General features: G+C 36.5%; 1 long non-coding RNA gene across 2 annotated transcripts in view; it reads right to left on the bottom strand.

Annotated features, from left to right (window-relative positions):
- Nucleotides 1-381: 381 nt before the first annotated feature.
- The window catches only part of LOC116499407, a 61692-nt gene continuing 34976 nt past the window's right edge, over nt 382-27097 (bottom strand). For both annotated transcript variants that reach the window (XR_004254234.1, XR_004254232.1), the window contains exon 4: nt 382-1803. This is a non-coding gene — a long non-coding RNA (uncharacterized LOC116499407). The remainder of the gene's footprint in view (nt 1804-27097) is intronic.

The raw sequence follows: 27097 nt of genomic DNA, 5'->3' as shown, positions 1-27097 counted from the left end.
TTAACAGTACACTAGGTGCCATACTAAAAGAAGAATGCATCTACTGCATTATGTAGCTACGTGCTATCCTGTAGCAACCAGCAGAGATACTATTAAGCAGCAGTGATTAATCTCTTCACAGCAAGATTCCCCACAGTGTGAGCTAAGCTAGAGGCTGAAGAAATATGGAGATTTTTTTTCCACATTACTTTGCTGTGCACCACAATAAGGTTTCTTTTAAGGTCTTTCAGCTCCCATTAAACATGTTTCTTGGGACTTCAAAAAGCTTGAATAAATCAAGTTTGTTCTGTGAATATTTTAACCTTCCATCAACCTTCCAGTTTTTATTTTTTCCTTTCTCTTAACCTCAGTAAATTTTCAAGAGAAAATATTGGAAATATACCATTTGCATTTTCTTCTTCTAATTCACCTTTTTCTTTGATTTAACATAAAGTGATCTTAGCAAAACTAGTTTAGTGTCTTGGCCCTTGGATGCAATATGTATCTCATACACCCTGTGTTATGTGGAAACAGCAATGCAATAACTGTCTGCATGTACTGACAATACTGACTCTTTCAAGAAGATGATCTCACTCAAGGAGCTGTGTATTTCATTTCTGTATTAGTTTCAGTGAAGACACATACTGTATCTTGACTGGTTTCATTTTTTTGCCTCTGATATTGACATTAACAATTTTCCTTCATGTACCAAGGGAGTTTTCTGGCTGTGCTGAAACAGGCATTTTAAAACTCTACTCCATATTCTGTACTCATTGAGATATTGAAAATATGAATTAACGCCACTGAAATCAAAAGATGTTTACAAGTATAAAACTGACATGAATCAGCTCAGGAACAAACTCTTGTCTGTAAGCTCAAGTCATATGTTTGGTTCAGAAGTAATACTTAGCCAGAAGTAATATTTAAACTGCATCAAGATTAAGGAACTGATTTTGACATTTTTATACTCATGTCTTTTATGTACTGAGCATTCCAGGGTGAATACATAACTGCAGAGAGCCAGTGCACTGAACACACTACCTTTTAAATTCTGTTTTCTTGTGAAACTTGTTTTGCCCCGATGTCACAACCCAAAGCCATTACTATAGAGTCCATATCATAATTCAATTCACTACCTCCAGTGTTAAAATGAAACAAAACTAACGCACGAGCAAAAACAAACAAACAAACAAAACAAACAGTAAGTTCAATAGCTAAAGGCTACATCCTAGCCTGTGCGTTGCTTTGGAGTATCTGAGAAAAGATCTTGGCCTGTAATTTAGTGCCATCCATGGCAATGTGAAATTATTTCATCTTTGACCTTTTCATCACATACATGTGTCAGTTATGCACTTCATAATGATGATTACATCCTCTATAATAAAACAACTTCCAAAACCATATTGATTGGGGATCTTTGAAGTGTAACAAGTGTGTTTGCAGTTATGCAGTAAACACAGATGGGTACCATGGATTTGTGTAACTTGGTTTCTTTCCTGATGGAACCACAGATGAAGCAGTGCATGAAGTAATATAGACCCTTTTGTAATGTGGGCGTAAGGTCCTACAACAGCTCTCCCCTTATGTTTGCATGATGTATGCCTAGGACTTGCAGCCAGTGTGAACTTCATCACCAGGAAACCCCAGACAGTGTAGGTCTGTGATTCAAAAACCGTGACACAGCACAGCAAACTGAGCTCCAGTCCTTCTCTCCGTGCATTGCACTGATCAGTAAGGTAGACACATACTTTCTGTCCTCTTTCATATGGTGATGAAGGGCAGTTGAGGGGCTCTTCTGTGCTGCTGCTCCATATACATCTGAGTCTGGAAATGACAAGAAGAAAAGCTGAACAATGTCTTTGGAAGGAATGAGACAAGTCTGAAGTAAAAAGGTTGATTTGACAAGTACAAATCTAATACCTGAAACTATCATACCACTTTGGCACTGAAAAAGCAGGGAAGAAATGCAGGGAGAAAGATCAACTACTGCATCTCAGCAGTTTATCTGAAGGACTCCCTTTCAATTTGATGTAGTTCACTCAACCTTATTTTGCCAGCAACAGGACAACACCAGATTTCAAATTACACAACATTTTAAAGTATCCATAAATAGATTCTTTAAAAAAGTGTTGCATGAATCAAGCACCACTTCCCCAACCATTGACTGCAACTGAACCATATCCATTCTTTACCTCAACAACATTCTTTTCTGTCTTGATACTTGAAATAATTGCAGATGTCTTCAGCTCTGTGACCCTCAGCCATATTTTCCTGATAGACTCCACTAACGACCAAACAAACTCTTTCTACCTGTTGGGTTCTACTTATCATATGTCACTGAGTCTAGAAAGAATCTTTAAAAACTTCCTCACTATAAACATATAAAAAATCAAAATACATATACATGTATATCTACATACAAGTGCTCAGCACATTTATGACTGAGACAGTTCCCAAAATGAAGACAGTCTTAAACATATATAAAAGCTATATTTTTAATGACGATTAGCACTTACATTTTCTCCTAAAGTACATTACAGTCTTGGTAAATGCTAAGAAGTGCTACTGTTTGACTGAGGGAGGTGTATACACCTTGAAAAATATTGGAGTATTGTCATTTCTTCCAGAATTGAAAATACTGGATTTACATTTCATTGTAATCCATTCATTGGTTTATAGACCTCCAGTTCTCCAGGGAGCACCACAGATTCAGATGATCTCCCTGAATGCTAGATTTTGTATTTGAATCTCTGATTTACTGAAATATGTATTAAGAAACTTCATGTAGCCAGACAGTTCCCTATTGACTACACTTCTGAGGAGGCTCAGGAGCACAAGTTATTCCAGCAAGGATATGGAATAAATTATGCTCTATAATTTGCCTCTAGACCAGCCTTTCTCCACACAGTGGTATAATGCATTCATCTGGTCAAGCAGACCCCATTTCAGTGAGTGTTTTATGCAGAGTATATATCTTGCAAGAGAACAGAACAGATCAAATATTTGGCATAGAGACTTACTTTCACAGTCCCTCAAGAAAACAGTACTTATTTCAATTTGTGGAGGCTTGCACTGTAAACTGGAAGATTTGGTTCTTATTTATCTGTGTGACATTCATTGAATTAGCCATCACTTTGAATAAACTTTTCAAGGGAGTTTGAGGATAAACCCCACATTATCCCATATAGGATCGGTATTCAAATCTGAAGAGGTGATCTCTGATGGGTAAACCACAAAGACTTTGACATTTTTATTAAGGTTGACACAAATTGACAGCTATGGGTAAAAGTCGGAATCCTAAAACATGTTCTTCATTTACCAATTTTTTGTGCCTTTTTCACAGTAATATTTTAATCTTTTTATCTCAGTGATTTGCTACCTGAATTTCCCCAGTGCAGTAATGGGCCAATATCAGGGGCAGTAAATGTCCCAGATATCCCGCTCTGGAAATTCAAAGTGTTTCTGAAATCTTGTTATGTTTAAGAAACAGAAGGCTCCAACACTACAGATATACATTTTATTGTGCATATTTGAAAATCATGGAGAACTTTTAGATGTAATTCATCTTTCAAGAACAGAAAATAAAATAAGGAGGCTTCCTGGACTTTTCACAAACTTCAACTCTACATCTGGAGATTCACAGTTTATTTTGATAAAAAGTCACTTGCCCCTTTGCTAGTGACCATAGACCTTAACAGAAAGAGACATCCTGATTCCTGTGGATAAGTGAAAAGTCATGTGTTCAAGCAATATGTCACATGATGAGAAAATTAGTTCAGTTCAGTTCACTTTTCTCCTGGCAATGTGCTCAGCCTCCAAAGTTTAACCCTTTAGCAATGCAAAGTTGCTTGCCTGAGTTTCCAGACTGTCTCCCACACAACGTCAAAATACTGCAAACAAAGCTATTACTACAGCATTTCTGGCAGCACCCAATCCACAAAACACTTGAAATGTGGTGCAAAATCTTGTTCATTTGGCATGAGACTAGCTGCCCTCTCTCAGGCCTTCTCTAACCATATGTTCACATCACTCCTGCTGACATTGGTGGGAATTGCTATGAACCCAGAGGAGAAGCCTATTAAAACCAAGTCTTGTTGTATAGGTTATAATATACATGTATGCTTCAGTCAGAAAAAGAAGAACTTAGCTTTATTCTCTACATAAGTCATAGGAAACTACTTGAATAGAACGGGAGTAAGAAAAATCTCTTACCTGGCTTATATCTACCTCTTGGAAACGAATGTTATATCTGATCTAGCAGTATTTCTGTAAAGTGTTGAATTTAGAAGAAAAATCATCAGAATCACAGAATGGTTAAGGTACCTTTGGAGGCCACCTGGCACAACACCCCTGCTCAAGCAGGGAAATGCCTAGAACAGGTTAGCCAGGACCATGTCTAGATGGCTTTTGAAGATGTCCAAGGAGGAAGACTCCACAACCTCTCTGGGCAACTTATTCCAGTGCTCCATCAGTTGCACAGTAAAGTGCTTCCTGATGTTCAAAGGGAACCTCTTGTGTTCTGCTTTGTGCCCACTACCTCTTGACCTGGCACTGGGTACCACCGCAAAGAACCTGACTCTGTCCTCTATACACCCTCCCTTCAGGTATTTATAAACATTGATAAGATCTCCCCTGAGCCTCTTATCCAGGCTGAACAGTCCCAGCTCTCTCAGCTTCTCCTCACAGGTGCTCCAATCCCTTCATCAGCTTGGTGGCCCTCTGTTGGACTCTTTTCAATATGTCCATGTTAAAACTTTAGAAACATTTTTAAAAACTAAACTAGGTAAAACTTACCTGCTGTTAATTCTATAATACCTTGGCAGAGAGCTAACTCCAGAAAAACTCAGAATATTTAAAATCTGAAAGAAACATGAAGTGCTACCTATTACAATAATTTGAATGGGGAAGTTCACAACATCCAGAGCACTTGACTCATATTTTCTGGAGATTATATTTAAGTCTACATTTGCTGTGTACCTGGAGACATCACCTTCACAGGTGGGAATGTCAAATGTTTTAACGATAAAAACTTCTATTTACTCTATGGGTAGAAATTGCTGTGCAATTTAAATCAGTTTCTCGTAGTAAATCAAAAACAGTTAAATGGTCCCTATATATTGACACTGTTTTAACAAAATAGCTGTTTATGCAAGCAAATGGATCTTTAGGTACCTTTAGGATATTCTATAAATTAAATTTAAGTGTATGGAACCCTTTGATTTATCAGACCTGGAATGTAGGTGTCTCTTAGCCACCTACATGTCTGACTAGACTTCAGCCATTATACTTAATATCTTATACTTTATATGTGTACATCAGCCAGGTTAGATAAAATACTTCCTAGTATTTAGATCTGAAAATAATAGGTGAAACATGCCTTTTCATTTTGGTTCCTTCATTGGGAACAGTATAAAGTGCAATATAAAAATAACTTCACATTGTTTTGTACTGCAAAGAAAGCAAAATGAAATATAGACGAAGTGCAGATTTTTTCATCAATGTTGTTCATTTCTACTCAGCCTAAACAACTTATTTTTCCATATGTTGTGGAATATAAGTGTGTAATGTACGTCCACATTGCTAACAAAAATCAATTTAGTTTAAAGCACTATGAAGTTAATTAGACAATAACATCATTTTGTGACTAATGAATTAGGAAGTGTGTGTCAGCCTACTATATATATACAATTTTATGAAATTGTAGACTTTTTTTTTTCTGACAATTCTTGCATATAATGGTCTCAGGATCAACAGTACAACTGAAAACTTCAGGTAATTGAATAATGATGTAAGAAGTCATTCTTTTCTAAATGGACTAGAGTGGGGGTCTGGACAGGGTAATTACAGATTAAAAGAGAAGGAGGAAACACTACAACCATTACATAGCAGGGGGCATAAAACTTCCTTGAGCTGTTTTCTCTTTACATTTGGAAAATGTTGATATTTCTGTTCTTCCCCAGTGAAAAAAATGCCATATCTCTTTTTAATTTATAATGGTTATTAACTTTCAGGATTAAAAACTGTACCTTGACTATGGTTCTGTACTTTGGATTTGTCTGACCTCAGGTTCTTTCAGCTTTCTTTTTGATCAGCTGGAAAGACAAGGTTCCTTGATCTGTCTGCCACTTGTAAAGTGAATTTATATCTGTCTGTCAATGTACACAGAGCCCATTTTTGTGGATGGTTTTACAGATATGTTCTGGAATAGAGAAGAAGGATTCAGTTTTCAGTGTTGGAAATGCTTGCATCCCTTAGGACAGGTTATGCTTGCTCCTTTTCTCTCTCTGCCCAGGTATCATGCTGCTTTCTTATGACTTCTCAGCCCTCACCTTGTTGCTCAGTCAGCCATCGCTGTATTATCTTGACTCACAACTGTAATCCAACACTCTTTCAATCTCATTCTCTTTCCAGATATAATTCCAGCTCCCCAGTCCTAATTATTCAGGCATTACTACACTATGTTTTTATCCAAACCACTCTGGACTGAAACTTTTCCTCCACTGAGCTTCTTTCTCCAGTCCCATTGTCCAGCCAAACTCTATTTTGACAACACGTCTTTGTCAGGTTTCTGCAGTCTCCTGTTGGCGTTAGCACATTTTTATAATTTCCTGATTTCCTTGTCTTGCAAGCACCACATCTCCCTACTTGAGGGAAGATCACGTCACCCTCTTTCAATATTCGATATTGAAATACTCAATATTCAATACACTGACTATAGATGCAGCCTACATAAGACTATACTCCTAAATTATAAACTAGTAAAGTGTAATGAACCATGCTCTGAGAATATATAAGATAATAGTTTTTTGTTTATTATTTACCGAGACTTTTTATAACACTGAACTATCCCTGAGTTGTGATAATTGCTAATAATTTTAAATAATATATTACTTGACAACTTCTATATTCAAAATATATTTTTATTATGCTATAATTTAATAAAGAACTTCCATTTGAAAATGTTTTTTATCAAGGTATACAGTTTCTCCCACTAAGGGATTAGTATCTGCAGTAAATGTTCAACGGCAAAATTGCTGGGACTACAGAAGTGGCATTTAGCTGGAAGAAATGAAATGTTGAGTATGCAAATGGATCATGGATGATGATTTGTTCTGAGCCTTGCATGAAACATGTCTATAAGGAATACTGTACAGACTCGTGGATGACCCAGAATGTAAAATTTTTTCATTTGTAAGTTAAAATGTCACGAAGGCATCACAGTAGTTAAACTAGACAGTCAAACTAGCATATTAAGGAAATCACAAAACTGATCAAAAATGCTTTTTCTTTACTTTTTTTTTTTTTGGGGGGGGGGGGGGGGAAGGAATAGCAATCTGTAGCTATGAAAATAAACACTTTTTTTTTTTTTTTTTTTTTTTTTTTTAACAGTAAGCCAAAAGTCTTGTAAAGCTTGTAAAGTGCTTAAAAGCATGGAAGGAATTGGAGTGGTAGAAGTGGAGGTGTGACCTTCCCTCTTTTTAAAGTTTTGTAGATTTACAGTCTGATTCCTTCAGAACAAGTATCAGGGAAAGAAAAAGCACTGTTAACTCCTACACCAACATTAATTTAAAAATAGTTGTACAGCATTTCCTGGTGCTAGATACTTATCTAACTCCTGATTATTTGAATTGTTCATTATCTAATATATACTAATGAACACTGATATAAACACAAACACAAAACACTGTTCTGAAATTTTCAGTACCAAATATTTCTGTTTACAGATAGACATAATTCATGTTTTATTTGCTCTTGAAAATGCTTATATAACATCATATGCAGAGTTCTGTAATCACAACAAAGACTATTTGGTTTTTTAATGTTACAGCTCAGATCAGTAGATACAGCCAAGAATGGGGTCCTGTGAAACAAGACAGTTGAATTTATCTGAATATTTTTGAAGTTACTGATAGTTTTCTGGGCCCTGTTCTCTTGCCTGTCTCCCTTGTATTTTGATGGGCACAGACCAATCTGAAAATCAAGAGAAATATTCAGCTGATGCTAAACATTTTAGGGAAGGAAACTGGATGTCAGTAGGAGAATGAAAAGGGCAGTTGATGTGGAATCACTATGGCTGCTAAAGGACCACCATAGTCAGAGGTAACAACTGAAAATCACATGAATGGGCCCCAGTATGCCTTACTGTCTGGAATGAATCAAAATTATTAAAATCAATTCCATCCACAATCCTCTTGATAGCCATAACAAATTCACCTTTTAATACGTAACTCTTTGTGATAAAATAAAATTCTTCTTTTCAAAGAGAAAATCACTTCAAACTTCAGAAAGATTATGTAAATCAACTGTTTATTCTGCTATCTTATTTTGAACAGGTGATTCTATATCAGACAGGCAATCATTTGTCTGTTCTACCTGTATAGATATCAACATACAATGCAATGCTCAGTAAATATCACAGTTCTCAAAATGAAGACTACAAAGCTACTGATCAAATATTATTGACAGTAAGAGTAATCCTGGTTTTCTGTCTCTACACAATAGTAGAGTGGTGAACACTGGCATCACTGTGTAGGCTAAGGACAGGCATGCCACAAAGACAACCAATCTCTCATCTGAAGAAACATGTAGTTTCCTCAGGTTCTAGATGAAAAACTTTGCTAGGCTGATTAACATCCTGGATATCTATGCATAAAGAATGCTTTCATTCTCTACTGTGATCACACCAGCACCTACTTTCACCTAGATTAAAGACATAAATAAAAAAGCCAATTTTGTTAAAATAAATAATTTGACATTGTGAGTTTCAGAAACAACTCTACAGAAGTGGTATATTCCCGTACAAACTGCTGTAAAAGCTTTAAAGGTGTATTGGAATACATATTTTCATATTTTAACCTGTTGTTTCTTTTGAAACAGAAGGCAGGATAGAATTAGATGGAGGGTCCTGATCATTCCATCCCCTCAGGTGAATTTCATATATTGAGGACAAACACTGAGGTCTGCTGGGAAAGATGCAGTTTGTCTTTTCTTGGGAATAAACAGGGCAATGGATTCAGGGCTATTACTGATACTTCAGATTGGATAGATATTTCCATCAATCAGAAACTTGCAGTATCATCCTACAAATAAATTTGTACTTGACTAAAAACTGTTATTTTCTGTAAATACGATACTGTCGGAAGTGCACCTTTGAAACAGCTAACATCAAGATTTTGTCTCAATAATTACCAGCAAATGGTGTTAAATCATTTTGGAGTAACCACATTTTTATAATTTCCCTATGAAAATGTTTTCTTTACCACTGTAAGGAAATTGAAGTGAATTTTTGAATGTTTGTGGGTGGATTACATGACAATTTCTCTGCAGGCACAAGCACACTGAAATGAGAGTGTTGCTGCATGGCATGGACCACGGTGCTGCCAAACTTTCTCCTCTTTTCCCCATTCCACTGTTTTGGTTTCTTATGTTCTTATTTACATATGTGCTGTCCACAAATTTGCTTAACCCATCTTGTTCTGTCCCATTAGTACCCCAGATAACTGAGGGGACTATAGAATCTATTCACATGAGTCTATGTTGCTGTAAACATGCCAAATGATGAATCAGAAGCAAACTTAACCATGCTTCCCTACTTACTATCCGTGAAGTTTGATGACAAGTATCATATGTATCAGATCTGCATTTCTGATGGTTTCTTTCATTTCATGAAAGGACTTTCTCCCTTGCCAAGTGTAAGAGCCAGCCTATTAGAAACCTTCCTGGAAAGGAGTCATGATAACTTTGTATGAGGGGAGGATTCATGTGGATTAATCTGCTTATATGAGAAAACACAGGTCAGTACACTGTGTGCTCCAGCAGTTTGTGTTAACCATAGTAATATATGCTAGTTAAATTGTGCAAGTATTTAATGAAAACAATAAGAATTAACAATGTACTTGCAAAAAGTTACTGGCCTGTAATTCTAAAATGTATTTATTTATATATTTGCATTCTTACTAACCTTGCCAGAATACTTTAAGATCCAGAACTCTTTCAGTCTTTGTATTTATCTTAAGCCTAATAGAGTTAACAGTCTGTTGAAATAACCCCAAATACCCAGGAGGAGAAACTGCAGAAAGGGTGGGCAGGTCACAAACATCCTATGCAGTATGCCAAAGCTATCTTAATTATTATTATTATTATGCACTGTTTCTATTAGTAACACACAATGCCTGTATCACAGTGTGATCCCAATGGCAGCTTCTGCGTAAGCAGCTAGAATCTCATATCCTGCTACCTATGGCTACCTTGCACTTTTCTTGGTTCAGAGTCGTGAAGCCCTTCACATAACTCAGCCTCTAAATCAGCAGAGTGTATACGCATAGGCTTAACATTAAACATACCTTGAGACCTGTTTAGATCCTCTGGTCAATTAAGAAATGCATATAACTCATTTTTTAAGTCAATCACATGCTCAAGTGCTTCACCACACTGTGATCTAGGAATCTAGAGTTGAAGAGGATGTGTTTAAATAAGTTCTTCAAAGGAAGAGGATGGAAATAATATGGCAGACTGTTCCATGTGCAATGCAGCTATTCTGCCCTTCTGGTGACAATCCTTACTTCTTTCCCATAACCCTTGTGGACCATTTCACTCTTTCAGTTCCTTAGAGAACTTCAGTTCCCTCTCCCTGCTTGCAGTCTGCACCCTCACCACATCCCTCTCTCCCAGACATCTAACACTATCTCCAGCTGTTCCCTGTGCTCTGGTCCAGGAGGGAGGCACTGCAGGGCTGGACAAGCTGGCTGGGGTGACGGCTTTGCTGACTGGCTGGCCTGTGTGTGCACTGACTGGCCAAACAGCAGCCTAGCTGAACACATCACCCCTGAATTCAGATTGATGCTTTTCTTTCAGAGGGCTTTAATTTGATTCTTCCTCCTGCATAGATCACATTCCTTCTTATAGTTACCTATGAACATGTCACTACTGCTTATTAAATGTCTATCGCTGAACCGATAAATAACACAGAAGCAGTAGGAAAAAGGTAAAAGACTTACTAGGACTGGAAGACTACTAGGGCATAAGACTGTTAGAATGCCATATATACTGAAACACATCAGTTTAAAAGATCACTTATAGAAACTATATATTTCTTAGGTACTTCAATGAAAAATACAGGTTTATTGTTCATTTGATGTCACAACAGTGATCTTGAATAAAACACAGTAGTTATACAGCAGATAAACACCGTTCCACTGAAAACCATCTAGAAAAGTTGCCTAGGAAACTTAGTGAGATGAACTCACCCTGATTCTCTATAGGACTCCTGACTCAGTTTTAGTACACTGAAATTTATCACTGAAATTAACCACTGACACCTGCCTACTACATCCGTGGGTGCATCAATCTTGATTGTTTGCCCCTCACTTGGTATTATGTGAAGACTGACTCCTAGAACATTGTTATATCATTTGCATTGGCAATGACTTAGCTCTTGTTACAAAAATCAGGTGTACAACATACCCCAAATATTCTGAAACATACTTTTAACTATAAATAAATAATATATGTATATATAAATATCCTGTCTCAAGTAATAATGTATCTTCAGGAGTTTCCTGGAGGATATGTTAACACTGAAATAGGTGTAACAGGAAAGGATTACTATGAAGAAAAAATAAAAAATAATAAAAAAAAATAATAAAAAAACACCTGTGTAAATAGTTGCTAAGGCTGAATCTATTATGCTTGTTCAGAAAGAGATGAACAAGTCTAAAACTTTTATCTTGATAGATCTTATATATTATGTTTTATAACCATCTATTGAAGTTTTAATAATTCCAGAGAAAGGAAAGAAAAATTTGCTGTGAAATCTGTCATACAGACTATCCAAAGTAATAAAGCAGTGCACTTTATATTGTACTTTGGGGCTGATACTGTCAACAGTGCAGCAATTGAATTGACCAGGAATTTGTTTGTGCTGGTACTGAGGTAGCATGTGTGCTACAGTAGGTAAGTTCATAACAACTGAGAAAGAAATGGGCAAGATCTGTCTGTCCCACAGGATATAGCAAATGAATTTTGAAATTTAAGGAATCAAAATCCACCTCTTCTCAGTTCAGTATCATCATCAGTCAACACCAGGTAAGATGGCTACTTTTGCTCTGTAAAACTGAATAATTACCAAAGGCTTAGCAGCATGCCTTCTTCTTTACTTGTTTTGTGTTACTTTCCTCCACCATGGAGCTTTTGGCTTCTCTCTTCCAGTTCAAGCCCCATTACACCATTCTCTTTTCCTGGCTCACCATGAACATGCATATTATCCATTATTTTCCATGAACTATATAGAATCCCTCACATCTCTTCACTGAAAATTCATCCTTTCATTTTTGATGTCTTCCCAGGCACCTAGCTCTAGCTTAACTGAATCCCAGACCAACAAACCCAGATGATTTTTTACAACTTTTAATTAATATCTCAAATCTTCCCCCTTTCCTGCCTTTACTTCTGTTTCTGCCAAATTTTTGCTATTCTTCCAAAAAAGAACAGCAACACAAGTCATGACCTTCCTTCCTCACCTTGGCAAGCATCTCTATTTTCCCTCTCCTTTTACAAATCCTGCACTATTTTCTGTCACAGATATTGACATTTCTCCTTTGCTCTCTCCTCCAAACCTTGTCCATGTGCCCCAGTGAACCTGTTCTATTCCATCTCCACACATCCTTTGTTGCTTCACACAGCCTCTCTCTTACTCTTAACCTCACACTCTATTTTGACTTTCCTCTCACAGTACAATATGCTTTAGATGCTTCAGTCAGAAAATTTCACTTTTGACCTTTATTTCTTCTTCAAGTACAGCCTTAACTCTTATCCATTTCATTTTAAATTCATCAAATAGCTTGTTTACAATAAAGAATCTGTAATTCTCCCCCTCCATTTCCAGCCTATATAGCCTCCAGGACAGCCTTGTGCCCCCTGCTCTCTGCTGAAACTGTTCTTTGCCAGAAAATCTAAAACCCGCTAGCAATTCTTGATCCCATCCTCTTTGACACATCCACCATCTTTTATGTAGATACCTTTCCTTTTCTTTACACAAGATTGTGTGCTCCTTTTTCATCACATTGTCTTCTACCAGCCTTCCTTTCTATTCATACTTTTGTCCAATCCTTCAGTAATCCATCACAAATTTCTTCCCCATGCAGGAAGGAGTTACAAAATGGCTCTTCTCTTCCTTTTTATTTATATTACTCATAAAAGAAAATGAACAGCGGATTCTCAAAGACCTACTTTCTCTAAACCGAACCATCTTTTTCATTGCACAAGAAAGTCTGCTTTGTGAATTTCTACTTGCTTGTGGATTTGTAACTTCTCAAGTTAAAGAGGGCTAAGCAAGTCCTTTATCTTCTGACAAAAATACTCTACTAACCTTTTCTGGATCACTGGTTAACATTTTCATCTTCCTTCCTGTATCTCAGGCATATTATAAAATATAAGACCATTTAAAAAAAAAAAAAAAAAAAAAAAAAATATATATTGTACACCCATCCCATCCAGACTGTACTAGACTGTGTAAGATTTCTAAGACTTTTGGCAAAGATGATTTCAAGATAACTGTTTCTGTGTCCTCTTACTCACACGTACATGCACAGAGCAAGTCCTACATCACATTCTATCTAGGTTATTGCAACTCTGTTTTCTCCACCATTAATAAATACTGTTTGTGTTATACTTGAATTGCTATTGCAAAGATTACCTCCTATCTCATTGCTTACATATTTCCTATCAGTATTCCTCCATCTATGCCCATCTACTTGTAAGTATACATGGTTTCTTGTTTTATGGTTAAATTGTATGCTCTTTAGGGCATGGTCTACCTGTCTCTTCTGTGTTTGCACATTGCTTAATACAATGATGTCCTGGTTCGTGACTCCTAGGTGGACAAGTAAATAATAATGATAATATCTCCACTCTTCCTTCTACAGAGCTCACCCACTGAGCTGACGGCCTAAATGAAACCCAGGGTGATTAATAATGCATCCTTTTACTGACTCTTACACGTTATTATTCTTGTCACCTGTCAGGATCCACTTTGAAGGAAATCTGTTGTTTTCTCATGAAAAAGAGAGTGAAAAAGAGGCAATTTCTTTTGCCCACATTTTCAGAAAAAAAAAAAAAAAGATAATAATAATAATTAAAAATAGATGAATAATAGTGGCAATCATGAAAGAATTAAACCTTCCTTCTGGAAGATAGTCCCAGAAGGTGCCAGAGTTTTGAGGGGTTGTCACAACAATCCCTGGACATTGTATTTGTAATACAACTTTCAGCCCTATTCCAGTGCTAATTAGTGTTTTTTATTGTATGGACATTTGTCCACTGAAAACTAGACTGCAAGACCATCAACCCATTTCACATAGGCCAGTGAACCGTAAGTAGATGATAATGAATTTTGGTTCCTACCAACCTGGACCAGATTTGAAGCAATGACCTAGAGGTGAGAAACTCTACATCTCATTACTATTCCCTGGAGTAAAACAGTTCTCAAATCATGGGATGAAAAGAAGGAGGGAAAAACCATGCCTTCCTGGTGTGAGTTAAAGGTCTCCATGAACTTTGAATTTCAAAGCTTTGTTTCAATCATTAATTTAATTCAACTTAAGTACACTCTGAAGTCTTTAATTTATACAACCAAGAAACTCAATAGTCAAAATAAATAGATATTAAAACAATTTCAAAAAGAACTGAAAGGTAGTTCCTTCTTGTTCCCATTCACCCATCCCCCTACTATTTTCTTTTGTCACAACAAGCCCAATAAGGGTGATAAGATTAAATATGATTGCCTGCTATTCTGTCTAGCTGACAGCTCACCTACAGTGCTCTCAAAAATAAATGTTATGGCTGTTTTTGTATAAGCTTCAAACATGTATTTGGCCTTTTAATATTTTATTTGGTTTTATTGATTTTTGCTTTAATACTTTAAAGTTTTGTAGCTGAAAAAATTGTCAGCATAGTGAACTACACAAATAGACCAGTTTACATATGGATGCTTGTAAGATCCTGAGCCTGATCTTCTTGAGCAGTAGGCTGATGGAAAAGTTATGGATAGATTGTAAAGAAAAAATGCGTATTTCAGCATTTGCTAAATGGGTCTTGTGAAAATCAGATGTCAAAAGATTGCAAACGGGTACCATAGAAATAAAAGCTAAAGAATAAACATAATGCAATCAAATTCATTCTCACTAAACTTTAGACCTTCTGTTGTAATTCTTTATATAAAAAATTCTTTTTTATTTTTTCTTGACCGTTAATACTGATAATTATATCTGTATTTCTTAAGAATATTATGAGTTGTCATTTCTGCATAGTAGCAGATTGAATTTATTCACCTTACGGATATATTATTATCACAGATAATAACTGCAGCATGATAATTATCATTAATTATTCATTTGGATTAAGAGGCAAATAGGCTTGCATTCAAGGGTCTTCCAGAGCAGTGTTCATTGTTCCAGGGCCCTGTGTGCCAGTGTGACTAATTCATACTCTTTTCAGTGCCACTGTTGACATCTGACCGGTCCCATATGTATTTATTTCAAAATATTATAAAAGGAATAAGTGCATCATTTCAGGACATAACCACTAAAATAGACATATGGTTCTTTTCTGCCCTCTCAGTGAGAATATGCAATTTTCTATTAGAAGATGTGCTCACAGAGTATCATTTCAGTAGATCTGTGTGTATGCCCTATCTTTGCATTCCTGTGTCATCCTGTTTAAGCTTATATAAGCCAATATATTTACATAATAGCTTTTAGCACAAATAATAATGTGTGAAGCTGTACACTTTTCTGTTCACTGAACATAGTATTTAGTCAAACTGATTTTAATCCATTCTGAAGCAGAACTAGGTTTAATGTACAAACATCTTCTCAGTGCAAGGTTAGAAAAAGCCAAGAGAAAGGAAAAGAAATAGATAGAAAGAGAGTACAGCTGATGAAAAAGGGACAATAAATAATATAAATGCTAATTCCTTTATGCAGCTTTCAGCCCATGCTTATTAGCAAGCCTCTCTCTCTCTTTCATTCCCTCTCTAATCTTTGCTTCATATCTAAAAAAATGTCTTGAAGGTAGTAACACGATCATCTGAGGACCAACATGACAGCTCCAATATGCACAGAGTGATAAATGTCAGTCTGGCTTTTATAGCTCTGAGGCTGCACTTATATATGCCCTCTGTGACTTACCATCTTTGCTTCCACAGATGATTCCTTTTTATTGTTAATATGTCAGCATGGGTCCAGTGCTATTGAATATGAATTGTTCTGTAATAGTCTGGAACACTTCTTCTCTAACTTTAGTTTTACCTTGTTTCACTATTTCTATGCTTAATTTTAAGGTCACATCTCTAATGTTCTGGAACAAAGGCAGCGGATTCCATTTGGGGCATCATACATTTTATAGGATATAAAGACAGGACAAGGAAAGAAAAAAACACATAGAGACAACAAAATGAAATATTTGTTATCAAAGCTGTTAAAATACATTATGGGAATAGCAGGGGCTGCAGATTTCAAGATAAAGACAGTTAAAAAGGATATTACTGTAGTAATTTTCATAATCCCTTCTTGCACACAAATGCACCGACAATCCTGCATTGTTGGCAGGGAGGCATGGGTACTTGGGTCAAAAGAGATGGTGGGACATGACAGAAACAAACAACATATTTGCAGTTGTTCCCATCAAAATATGCACCTAGGAAGAAAGAGGAAAGACAACAGAGCTTCACAGCCTGCCTGTATTATGTCCTCTTAATACTGACACATTCACTCTAAAGCTGGCTGCAAACACGGGCAAAGTCATAAAATGATAATTTAAAAAAAAAAAAAAAAAAAAAAAAAAAAGAGGGGGGAGCTTGAAATGGAAGCAGAGTTAGAGCAGGATTAAGTGAGAATTGAGATAGGATGGTTGGAGTGAAAGACTCTCTACTAACCAGAGACAGGGAAAGTAGTGCTTGTTCGGACTGGAAAGAGCAATGCAAGCTGGCAACATAGAATGAATGGCAACATGAATGGTCTACAGAAATTCAGTATTTACCCTTTGCATTGTGGAAGCATTAGGGACCAGCAACTGACCACACTGGAAATAGTACAAAGGAAAGGAGACATTTCTTGAACCTTTCACAAGATAAATAATTTGACACTGTCCCACACAAGATCCTCTAAATCTCCTTGTCTCTAAATTGGAGAGACATGGATTCACTGGATGGACCATGGAGTTAGATAAGAAATTGGCTGGATGGTTACACTCAAAGAGTTGTGGTCAGTGCTCAGTGCACAGGCAGAGACCAGTGATGAGTGGTGTTCCTCAGGGGTCTGTATTGGGACCACTATTATTTAACATCATTGTCGGATTCATGGACACTGGGATTGAATGCATCTTCAAGAATTTTGTGAACACCAAGCTGAGTGGTGTGGTCAACACACTAGAAGGAAGGGATGCCATCTAGATGGACTTTGACAAACTTGAGGAGTGAGCCTGTGAAAACCTCTTGAAGTTCAACAAGACAAAGTGCAGGATCCTGCATCTGTGTTGGGGTAATCACAAGCATGAATACAGACTGGGTGGAGAATGGATTGAGAGCAGCCCTGATGCAAAAGAGTCAGGGTGTTGATGGATGAAAAGTATGAGGTGATCAAGGAACTGGAGCATCCTGCCTATGAGGAGAGGCTGAGAGAGATGGGGCTTTTAAGCTTGGAGAAGAGGTGGCTTGGGTGATCTTATCAATGTGCATGAATATCTGAAGGGAGGGTGCAGGATGTAGATGTAGATGTATACACGTAAGTGCCAGGCTCTTTGCAATAGTGCCCTGTGCCAGGACAGGAGGCAGTGGGCACAAAGCAGAAAACAAGAGGTTCCCTCTGAACATCAGGAAGTACTTTATTGTGTGGATGATGGAGAACTAAAATAGGTTGCCCAGAGAGGCTGTGAATTTTCCCTCCTTGGAGGTCTTCAAAACCCACCTGGACATCGTCCTGGACAATCTGTTCTAGGTGTTTCCCTGCTTGAGCAGAGCGTTGGGCCATATGGCCTCCAGAGGTCCCTTCCAACCTAAACTGTTCTGGGATTCCATGAAAAGAATGATGAGACAGGGGAAGGTCCAGCTGGGTGTTAGGAAAAGGTTCTTCACCCAGAGAGTGGTTGGACACTGGGACAGTCTCCCTAGGGAACTGGTCATGGCACCAAGCTGCTGGAGTTCAAGTGTTTGGATGATGCTCTCAGACATATGGTTTTGGTCAGACATTTAGGTAGTACTGTGTGGAGCCAAGAATTGGACTCAAAAATCCTCGTGGGTTCTTCCAATTCAGGATATTCTACATTTTACTTCAGGAATATTGCATAATGTGACATAACATTAGTACCTCAGGGCATAACTGGTATGTGGCACGGGCAGACAAAATTGCATTCATCAAGCCAAGGGAAGCGAAGGTCCATGCATTTAGCATAGCTGTGTTATTCATATTTTGTTTCCAAACATTTCTTCATTCAGATGGTAGAGAAACGAGGAAGAGCTTTTTATTTGGTGATAAGTGTTTGGTGGTGTTTGTTTGGTTTTTGTGTGTGTGTGTGTGTGTCTGGTAGGGGGAGGAGCAACAGTAAGGCTCCTAGGCTGGACAACAAAAACAGCATGAAAGTATTTAAAATTAATTATACAGTGCAGTACTATACAGAAAGAAATAATAATAATAATTAATAAAAAAATAAAAACAGCAGCACAATGTTGGCAAAAAGAAAAAAAAATATGGTGATGAAGCCTCCAGGAATCTTTTAAAAGATAGAAATAACATCAGACCCAATTTTAGCTTTGTTCAGTATCAATTGTGAAATTTGATATTGAATCCCAACTAGAGAATGTTTATCTTGGAGCTTCCTGCTCTGTACAGACCTTTTAAGTCACAATCTTATGAACTCTTAAGAGGAATAATTATACTTTGTTAAGCAACTTTATTCTTATTTTTAGAGTATATCAATGGATGTGAAAACCTCACTCCCATCCTGTTACATTATGTTTTCTGTTATGGTCCACTGTTAACAAAACAGCTGAATCCCTGTAGTTCTGCACTTTTCAATATTCATGCAAATTTATGCATATTTGCTTCAGAAGGGTCTATTTAGTCAGAAAGGTGGCTTGCTATTTATCTTTGTGTTAACATCAGTGGCTATCCAAGATGAAGGCAAACCAGCAGTGATTGCAATGGAAGGTGCAAAACTCATTGTCAGCATGAGTTCATGATATAGATATGGGAACAGAAACTTTTCAGTTGTTAAATCTAATGTCATTCAGATGCTAGATCTAATGTATACTAAGAAAAAAAAGCAGTCTGAAATATCTTCCAAATGTGTCAGAATCTGTTTTCAAATGCCCATCATCTAGTCCTCATTGAAGGCTGTCCCTACTGGAGAGCTTTTTTTAATTTTTATTACCATAGTTTACTTGTTTTTAAACTTCCTTTGAAAAGAGAGAAAATTGTCTTTCTTACTCTACCTTCCTCACAAGGAACTTTAGAAAACAAAATATTTTATAAATTAAAAAAAAAAAAAATCAAGCTAATTATTAAAACAAAACAAACAAACAAACAAAAAACAGAGACACTACCACCAACAAAAACAATTTCAAAAGAATGAGCAATTAAACTGGAGTTTTTAATGGAAGCAGTTCATATTCTTAATTAGCAAGTTCTAAAATAAATTTTATATAAACAATTATTTTGTCATCTGTTAGAACGTCAGAGCATTTTACTCTGGGTTTATGAGAAGTCTAGTACTACTATGTAACCCTCCTCAAAACAAAAGTGATTTTATTTTAAAGGTTGGCATAAGTGTCATAATTACATACAGTATTTGTATGAGAAAGCAGAGTAGATCAAAGAGGGTGACAGAGAAGAAACAAACAGCCACAGCAACAGAGATTTCATACTTAGAAAAGGAGCCAAAATAAATTATATTTGATCTCTGTTAACACTTTTATAATTTCATCAGGAATAATCTCTAGATTCTGTGCATTACTTCTAATCCTCCTCAGGTACTGAGCTGTCTGAAAAAGTCACTTTTTCTTTGTGATGCTGTCATGCTTCTGCTCTGCTACTGCAGTGTTGAACATGTTGCAGGCAAATGCACTCTTGATCTCTCTGTGGATAATTTTAGTTATATCTAAGTTGGCAGGACATGAATGAGCTAGAATAGATGAATAACAAACTGGGTGTGACTGGACATAATTGAATCTGGAATTTTCCACATCATCAAGCACAGAACAAAGAAAAGTAGCCCAAAGCTGACTATATCCCAAAGTTACAAGTACTGACATTTTGAGAGACAATGTACACAAGACTACATTATCATGTTATTATATTTCCCCCCTGCATTTTCTGATCAAGTCCATTAGAAGAGGCTGCTAGAGTGGTGTGCTTTTTTTGTTATTATTTTTTTTCCAATTTATTTATGGAAAGATATTTTTACAGGCTAACCCAGTTAAGCTTGACAGCTTGTTTACAATAGGACCCAGAAGACACATTACTCTATGCACAACAATATGAATATACATTTGAGATGCACACTTACGCTCATAACATTTGTTAAACATCTGAAGTGCACAGTGATCAGGTATCCAGAATTATCTATTTGACTATTTAAATATTATGAAAGTAGAGGGATTGTTTAGCTTGCTAAAATGAGAATGACATATTATCATAATTAGCATGTGTTTTAGGAAAATTGCATATCATAGCTACTTTCTTAAAAGGTGATAATGATCTGATAGAAGAGGTTTAAATTTCATCAGAAAAATATTTTATCTCTATTTATGTTATATTTTTGATTTGGACATCCAGACTGCCTCAAACTGAAATTAAGATTAATGGTATTTTCCTTAAATGAGTCTACGTCTATTTTATCCATTAGCGTGGACAAACAAGAATAGATTTATAGATCACAAAAGTTGTTACTGAGAACCTGAAAACCATTTTGTACTCACTTAGGGGATAGGGAGGAAGGAAGAGGGCTGCACTGGACCTAGTCCAGTTTGGTCCTCAAATGTGGAAATCCAGGTTTCCTTCCATCCCAAAGAAATCTGTTGTGTCAGCCCATGACTGCTTTAAGATATCGACCTAGCCACAAGGAGGTCACTCCAAAAGATCTCCCTTGTGCTTAACAAAAGGGCTGACAGAGCAATTAATGCTATCTTTCAGTAAAATTATGCTCCTCATTCTATGTGACAAATAAGACTGACAGTCTGCTCTCCATCTAGAAGCTCAGTAAAGATCTGAGAGTAGAATTTCATATTTCTTTCTACCAAATTAAATTATCTTTTTTTAAAAAAAATAAAAATGTACAGACATTGTCAGTAACTTGTTTTGAATTACTCCATTTAAAATCTGCACTGTGCTGTTATAGGTGAATTATTAATCTGCTGCCATGCTCAGGGTATTAACACCAGGAAGCCCTAACACACACACAGTTGCAGCTCCAAAATGCATTAGTCTTCAGTCCTGTTTGCCGTTGTATTAGGATACAGTAGCTGTGGAATATCTTAAAATTTGTCCTGTATTTAAAAAGGAACTGTCCATTACCAGAGCACAGAGCTATGCTAGAAGTTCATTTTTCTCCAACTGTGCAGCATAAAACTTTAATTGTGAAACAGTTTTTTAAATTCCTTTGGCACAACCTGACAGGGGGAGGTTTAGGTTGGAAATTAGGAGACATTTCTTTTCAGAAAGAGTAGTCAAGCGTTGGAACAGGTTGCCCAGGGAAGTGATAGAGTCACTGTCCCAAGGGATGTTCAAGAAAAGTTTGGACCTGGTGCTTAGGGACATGGTTTAATGGGTGACATTTGTAGTAGGCGGATGGTTGGACCAGATGATCTTGAAGGTCTTTTCCAACCTTAATGATTCTATGATTCCATGATTTACAGATAACTTCAGAACCTACCCCTATCTTCCCAAAATGACATTTGCATTACAGATGCATTACAGATGCATTACCTATGTTAGCCAATATAGGCTTCTACCTAGACTTCATCATATTTTCTAATGAAATCTCAGTTCCCATGCCTTTTCAGAAGACATTGTCTTCTCCACAAACTACTGGATAGTGCTTCTGCTATTCCTGTTATTTTTTAGTTCATTTTTTTCCTCATGGAGGACTGATATTAATATAAAAGAAGTAGAATGACTCCAAGGGATAACTGGTTTGTGGGTCAAGCGCACAGTGCAAAACTTCTCTAGCTACCTTGTCACATTTTGCAGTACCCTGTTTTTTTGTGTTAATTTTCTGATAACATTTATGGAATTAAGCTATATTAGCAAAAAATATTTTAAAGAATCAATTTGCACATTCATTGCCTGAATATTAATAGATGAGGAATTTTACTGTAACACAGCTTTGAAATTCAGGGCTTTACACACTCATACTGTTGGAAGGAGGTGAGGGTTGAAAAAAATAATATGTGCCTTATACTAGAATCACAGTTCTAGTTTTGATTAAGAATAAAAATAAAAAAATAAAAAAAGATTGCTCAGGTACATAGCCAGCTGTCTTGATGTGTATGGGAAGTATTTATAGGTAGTCATGAGCTGCACAACACTGTTGAGAGGCTTCACAAGGTCTCATCCGTCTCCACAAGACCCTACTGCTCCATGTACCCATGTTTGTCAGCATCCCAGAGTAGCAGCTATGAGTCTTGTGGTATGTAGAGGAATGGATAGCAGGTTACAACATTGCATTGCCACAGCTGTCATGCTTTCTGTCTAAAACTGTGCCTATTCAGAGATAGCTCAGATATCTCTGCAAAACGCTGAGCTGTGCAGACAATGCATACCTCAAGCCACCAGATTTGCATAGGATAGTGCACGGGCTTTTCTTAGCCACATGTATGGCTGTCTCTTAACAATCAGGACCCGAGGACACATTGGCTACCTTGTGTTATCAGAACATTCTTGGTGATCAATTCACAGTGTTTTAAAAGTTCATTAAAAAAAAAATCATTGAATAATTAAGGAAATAGTGATCTCTTTGTGGCTATTTCATGAGCTGAAAGAAAGGTTAAATTCATGGGATAAATTATTCATTGTGAGTTATTCACTCAGCTTTAATAGTTTGTAATTCTATAAAGAGCTTTGCTTAAGAAATGCACTATATAAATCAATCAATAGCATTAATAATATGCAGGAAGGATTTTCTCCTTTGTGATCTGCTTTTCAATAAATTGTACCCCCTTGACACATCACCTACCATCATATGACCATTCTTTTAGCCTCTGCTGCCCCAGCCTGTCTGTCACTGGACCACAGCTGTGACATTCAGACATCAGACTTCCTTTGCCTTCACACCACTGCATTTTAAGGTCCATCAGTGCTGGTGGACCTTGACCCTCTCCTTTATCTGTTTTTGTTAAGAATTCAAGCAAACACAATTATACATGTGCCCACACATACATGTTTTGTTATGACATACTTTAGTTGCATCACCAGTATATTGGATACTGACCGTCATCACCCAGACTTCAAGCACATCAGATACCTTCTTCACAGCTGTGTTAGAGATGTTGAATCGCCTCTCATCTAAAGCCCAGAGCCTGCAACTGCATGCTTACATCCTGCCTGCTCTGTTTTGGGGAATGATGCTTAGAGCAGATACAGCTAAGTCTGAATATAGGTGCAGCAACAAGTGATTCAGGGAACAGCAGCTACATGAGAAAGCACCTGAGTGCTGTGCAGGTGTGCAGCCTGTGCTGAAGGAGATGCTGTGCCAGCCTTTGATAACCTACGTGGTTCCCATTCATCTCGATTAAAGCTAGTATGAATGTGTACACACGTGCTGAACCACAGTGCCTTTAGGCACAGACTTAGCTCTGCTTCTGTGGGCAGCCTTTTTAACTCTTCTCTGCCATGTTCCAGAGCTTGTTAATGCACAGTGGCCTGACACTCCAGTTCCTGGAATTAACCTTACAGGTAGAGTGAGGGGAGTTACTGTATAGGATTAGAACTCCTGTCCCTGATGGTGGTCCCAAATGGGATGAACTGATTGGAAAGCAATATCAACAATACTTTTGTGTCTCATTGTCAACTCCCCTCATACTGCCTTTTGGTCTAGTCAGTGTGAGCTGACATGCAATATGATTCTAAGTTTGACTACATAAGAATATTTTTTCTCTGCTTCATACACATATGGCTAGTGAGCTATGTTAACATATTTATATTTTGCTAGTTATTTCTTCTTCAACCTTAACTGTCTAATTTAACTTATTGATTCCTGAGTAGGATAAAACCACTAATGCATCAATAAAATCCCCCCCTCCCCTCCAATTGCAAAAATGGTCATAATTCATATTAAGTACAGATCTACATTGGATTAAGTCAGAGTTGAAATCTCACAAGTATAGATTTTACCAAAATATTTATTTGACTGTAGGTGGGCTAAAAAACTCATTTTGGGGGAGCATTTCAACCTTTTTATTTCTATTTCTAAACAGTCCCAGAATGTGCAAAGACAATTGATAAATACATAACTCATTTTCTCTGTCTCACTATTTCAGTTTGAATTCTTTCTTCCTTACTGTGTATGATTCAACCTGTACCCAAAAATTCAGATGGAAACATTTAAATATTTCCCTTGATGCTTCTAATAAATCTTCTGCACGGATAGGTACCTCTTGCATTTTCAAGCCTCTTTGCTAATAGTCATTCTTTTGTTGACTAATATACTCAAACTGATGATTTTCAGTGGATTGTACTCTCATTTTTTTGAGCATCCAGTCTGATGCTTCCCAGTTCCATCTGTGCTAGTTCTGAAGAGAATCTCTTCAACTGAACTGTTTGGGATTTCTATTTTGTGCATACACAGCACTGCAAAATGTCCAAGCTCTGAATAAAACCCAGATGTCAGCCACCTCAGTTTGGACATCCAGACTGTTGAATGAGTGATTTAAATACCTCAGAAGAATACAAATTAGGTGAATTCATTGACCTATAGGGATGCAACAGAACTTAAAGGAATTGCTCACATAACGAACATTGTTCATCCCATACAGTAAATGAGGCAGGTATCCTGTGAAAAAGGATAGGTTACAGATCATCTTACTAAAGACTGTACCATAATGTGTCTCCACCAGATGGACAGATGTAGATTTCACATTCATAAGCAACCCTAACTGTGTTTCTCTTCTAAGCTCTTCAGTCTTAATCTTAATATTGTCCTTGGGCTGTAAAATTTGTATGTAAATACAGAAGCGATCTTTTTTAAAGAAAAAATATTATTATAATTTTAAATTAGCATTGTGTTCAGTCCTCTAGCAAACAAATATATTAAATGATCCTTTTTTCACTCTCTCAGTTACCTATCAAACATGCAGATAGAATATGCACTACATTAAAAAAAAAAAAGTATATACAGAAGGATTAGTCAGGTCAATGTATTACTTTGGTAGTCGTAATGGTGAGGAAAGAAATCTGACCCCACATAGTCAGAGTTTAACCTTTTAGGTATTCCTCTTGTTGAAATTTAGAAATGCTACCCTGGAGAGTGGTTCAGTGCATATTTGTACTTTTCCTGTATACTTTTAATACTCCACAAAATAAAAGTGCTAACCCATGTCTGGTATTTTATCGTACTCCTAAACTATTATAAATATGACAGATGCCCTCTTTTTCTAACTATAGAAGTTTTTTTTCCAGCTCAATCACAAAGCATTTCCATTAAAAGCTGAAGACCCCATCTCTAACCCTGGCAATACCTTCTCCACATGATTAATTATTTTACACATTCTGTAGTCCATTAGGGAAGTGTCTGATGGCCTCAGGACACAGATATCTAGCCTTTATATGCTTTATTTTGCCAACCTCATTTTCTTTTCTATCTTTTTTACAGTGAAATAGAAAACACCATATTACTTTGGTTTTCCACTGACATATTTGTTTGGCCTACATCTTAACGAAGATTTTTCATAAAAGTCATTAACTTGCACTTTCAATAAAATCTTAAATATATAAGTCATTTAAGCTATTAAATGTCTAGAAATAGTTATGAACACTACATATAAAAAGAATTTTTATAAAAACTCTAATATATTTTCTAAAGATAAATATTTTACTAAATCTCAGGCTTGTCCAGAAAAATACCAAAGATTAATGAAGGCAATAGAAAAATGTGTATTTTTTATTGGAAGACAGGATCAAGTATTACATTTAGTAATGGTAGTGTAAATGAGAAAATAAAAGGTGTCAATATTGAGATCAGAAGCATCACAATGGAGAACAGCAATATGCTTCCAATTTATGCTGTTGATGTTCAATGGTCTGTTGTCTTCTAGTAATTTTAGTGGGGAAAAAAAGTACATATGTGGATTTTATCAGTTGTGATAATAGCCAATTCTGACCTGCAAAATATTTTCTTCACTTATTTATTTATTTGTTTGTTTGTTTTCATTTCAGGTACGGGATAACAAGGTTGCAGTTAAGCTGGTAGAGAAGCATGGGGCAAATTCTCAGATATTTCCTATACAATTCAGTATGCTATCACATGTCATAACTGAAGAATATAAATGTAATCCCAGCTGCTGTGAAAATGTTTTAACAAAAACCCTGCCAAAATTCCCTCTGCTTTCAAAATAACCCAGATTCCACCCTAGACACTAGCTTGAAGATAGATATGTCAGAAAATCTTACATAATTGGTTTTCTTGCTTCAGAAGAGTACATAACTTTCCTGCCTCCAACATTCTGAAAATTGGACTGCTGTTTAAATTAGGTGGTTTTGTTTATGATACTAGGCTGTTTATGATAAAGTATACTTTAAAAATGATTTACTGAGTTTTGATTTTCGGATTTTCATATTCCTTTTTTTTTCCATCTGTTTTAAAACACCTCATCCATCTGGATTATTGCAATGGACAGTGAATAAACAAACAAACATAAAAACAAACACATTTCTGTAAAATTTAATATGGATATTTCAGCCAATGTAAAAAATATATTTTGGCCTTTTTAGCTAAACTATACTTGTCAGAGGTCATGGTTATCAAACCTCAGAGCTCAGGTTTTCATTTCCAGTTTTAGCTGTTAAGATCTCAGGTAAATAGGCCACATATGAAGACTGGATATGAAGGTCTTAAGCTTTCTCCAGATGAAGTT

This window comes from Aythya fuligula, chromosome 1 (genome assembly GCF_009819795.1).
Source record: "Aythya fuligula isolate bAytFul2 chromosome 1, bAytFul2.pri, whole genome shotgun sequence".
In the NCBI taxonomy this organism is placed as follows: Eukaryota; Metazoa; Chordata; class Aves; order Anseriformes; family Anatidae; genus Aythya; species Aythya fuligula.
Note: the sequence above shows the minus strand (reverse complement) of the source record. Positions and strands in the feature narration are given on the sequence as shown.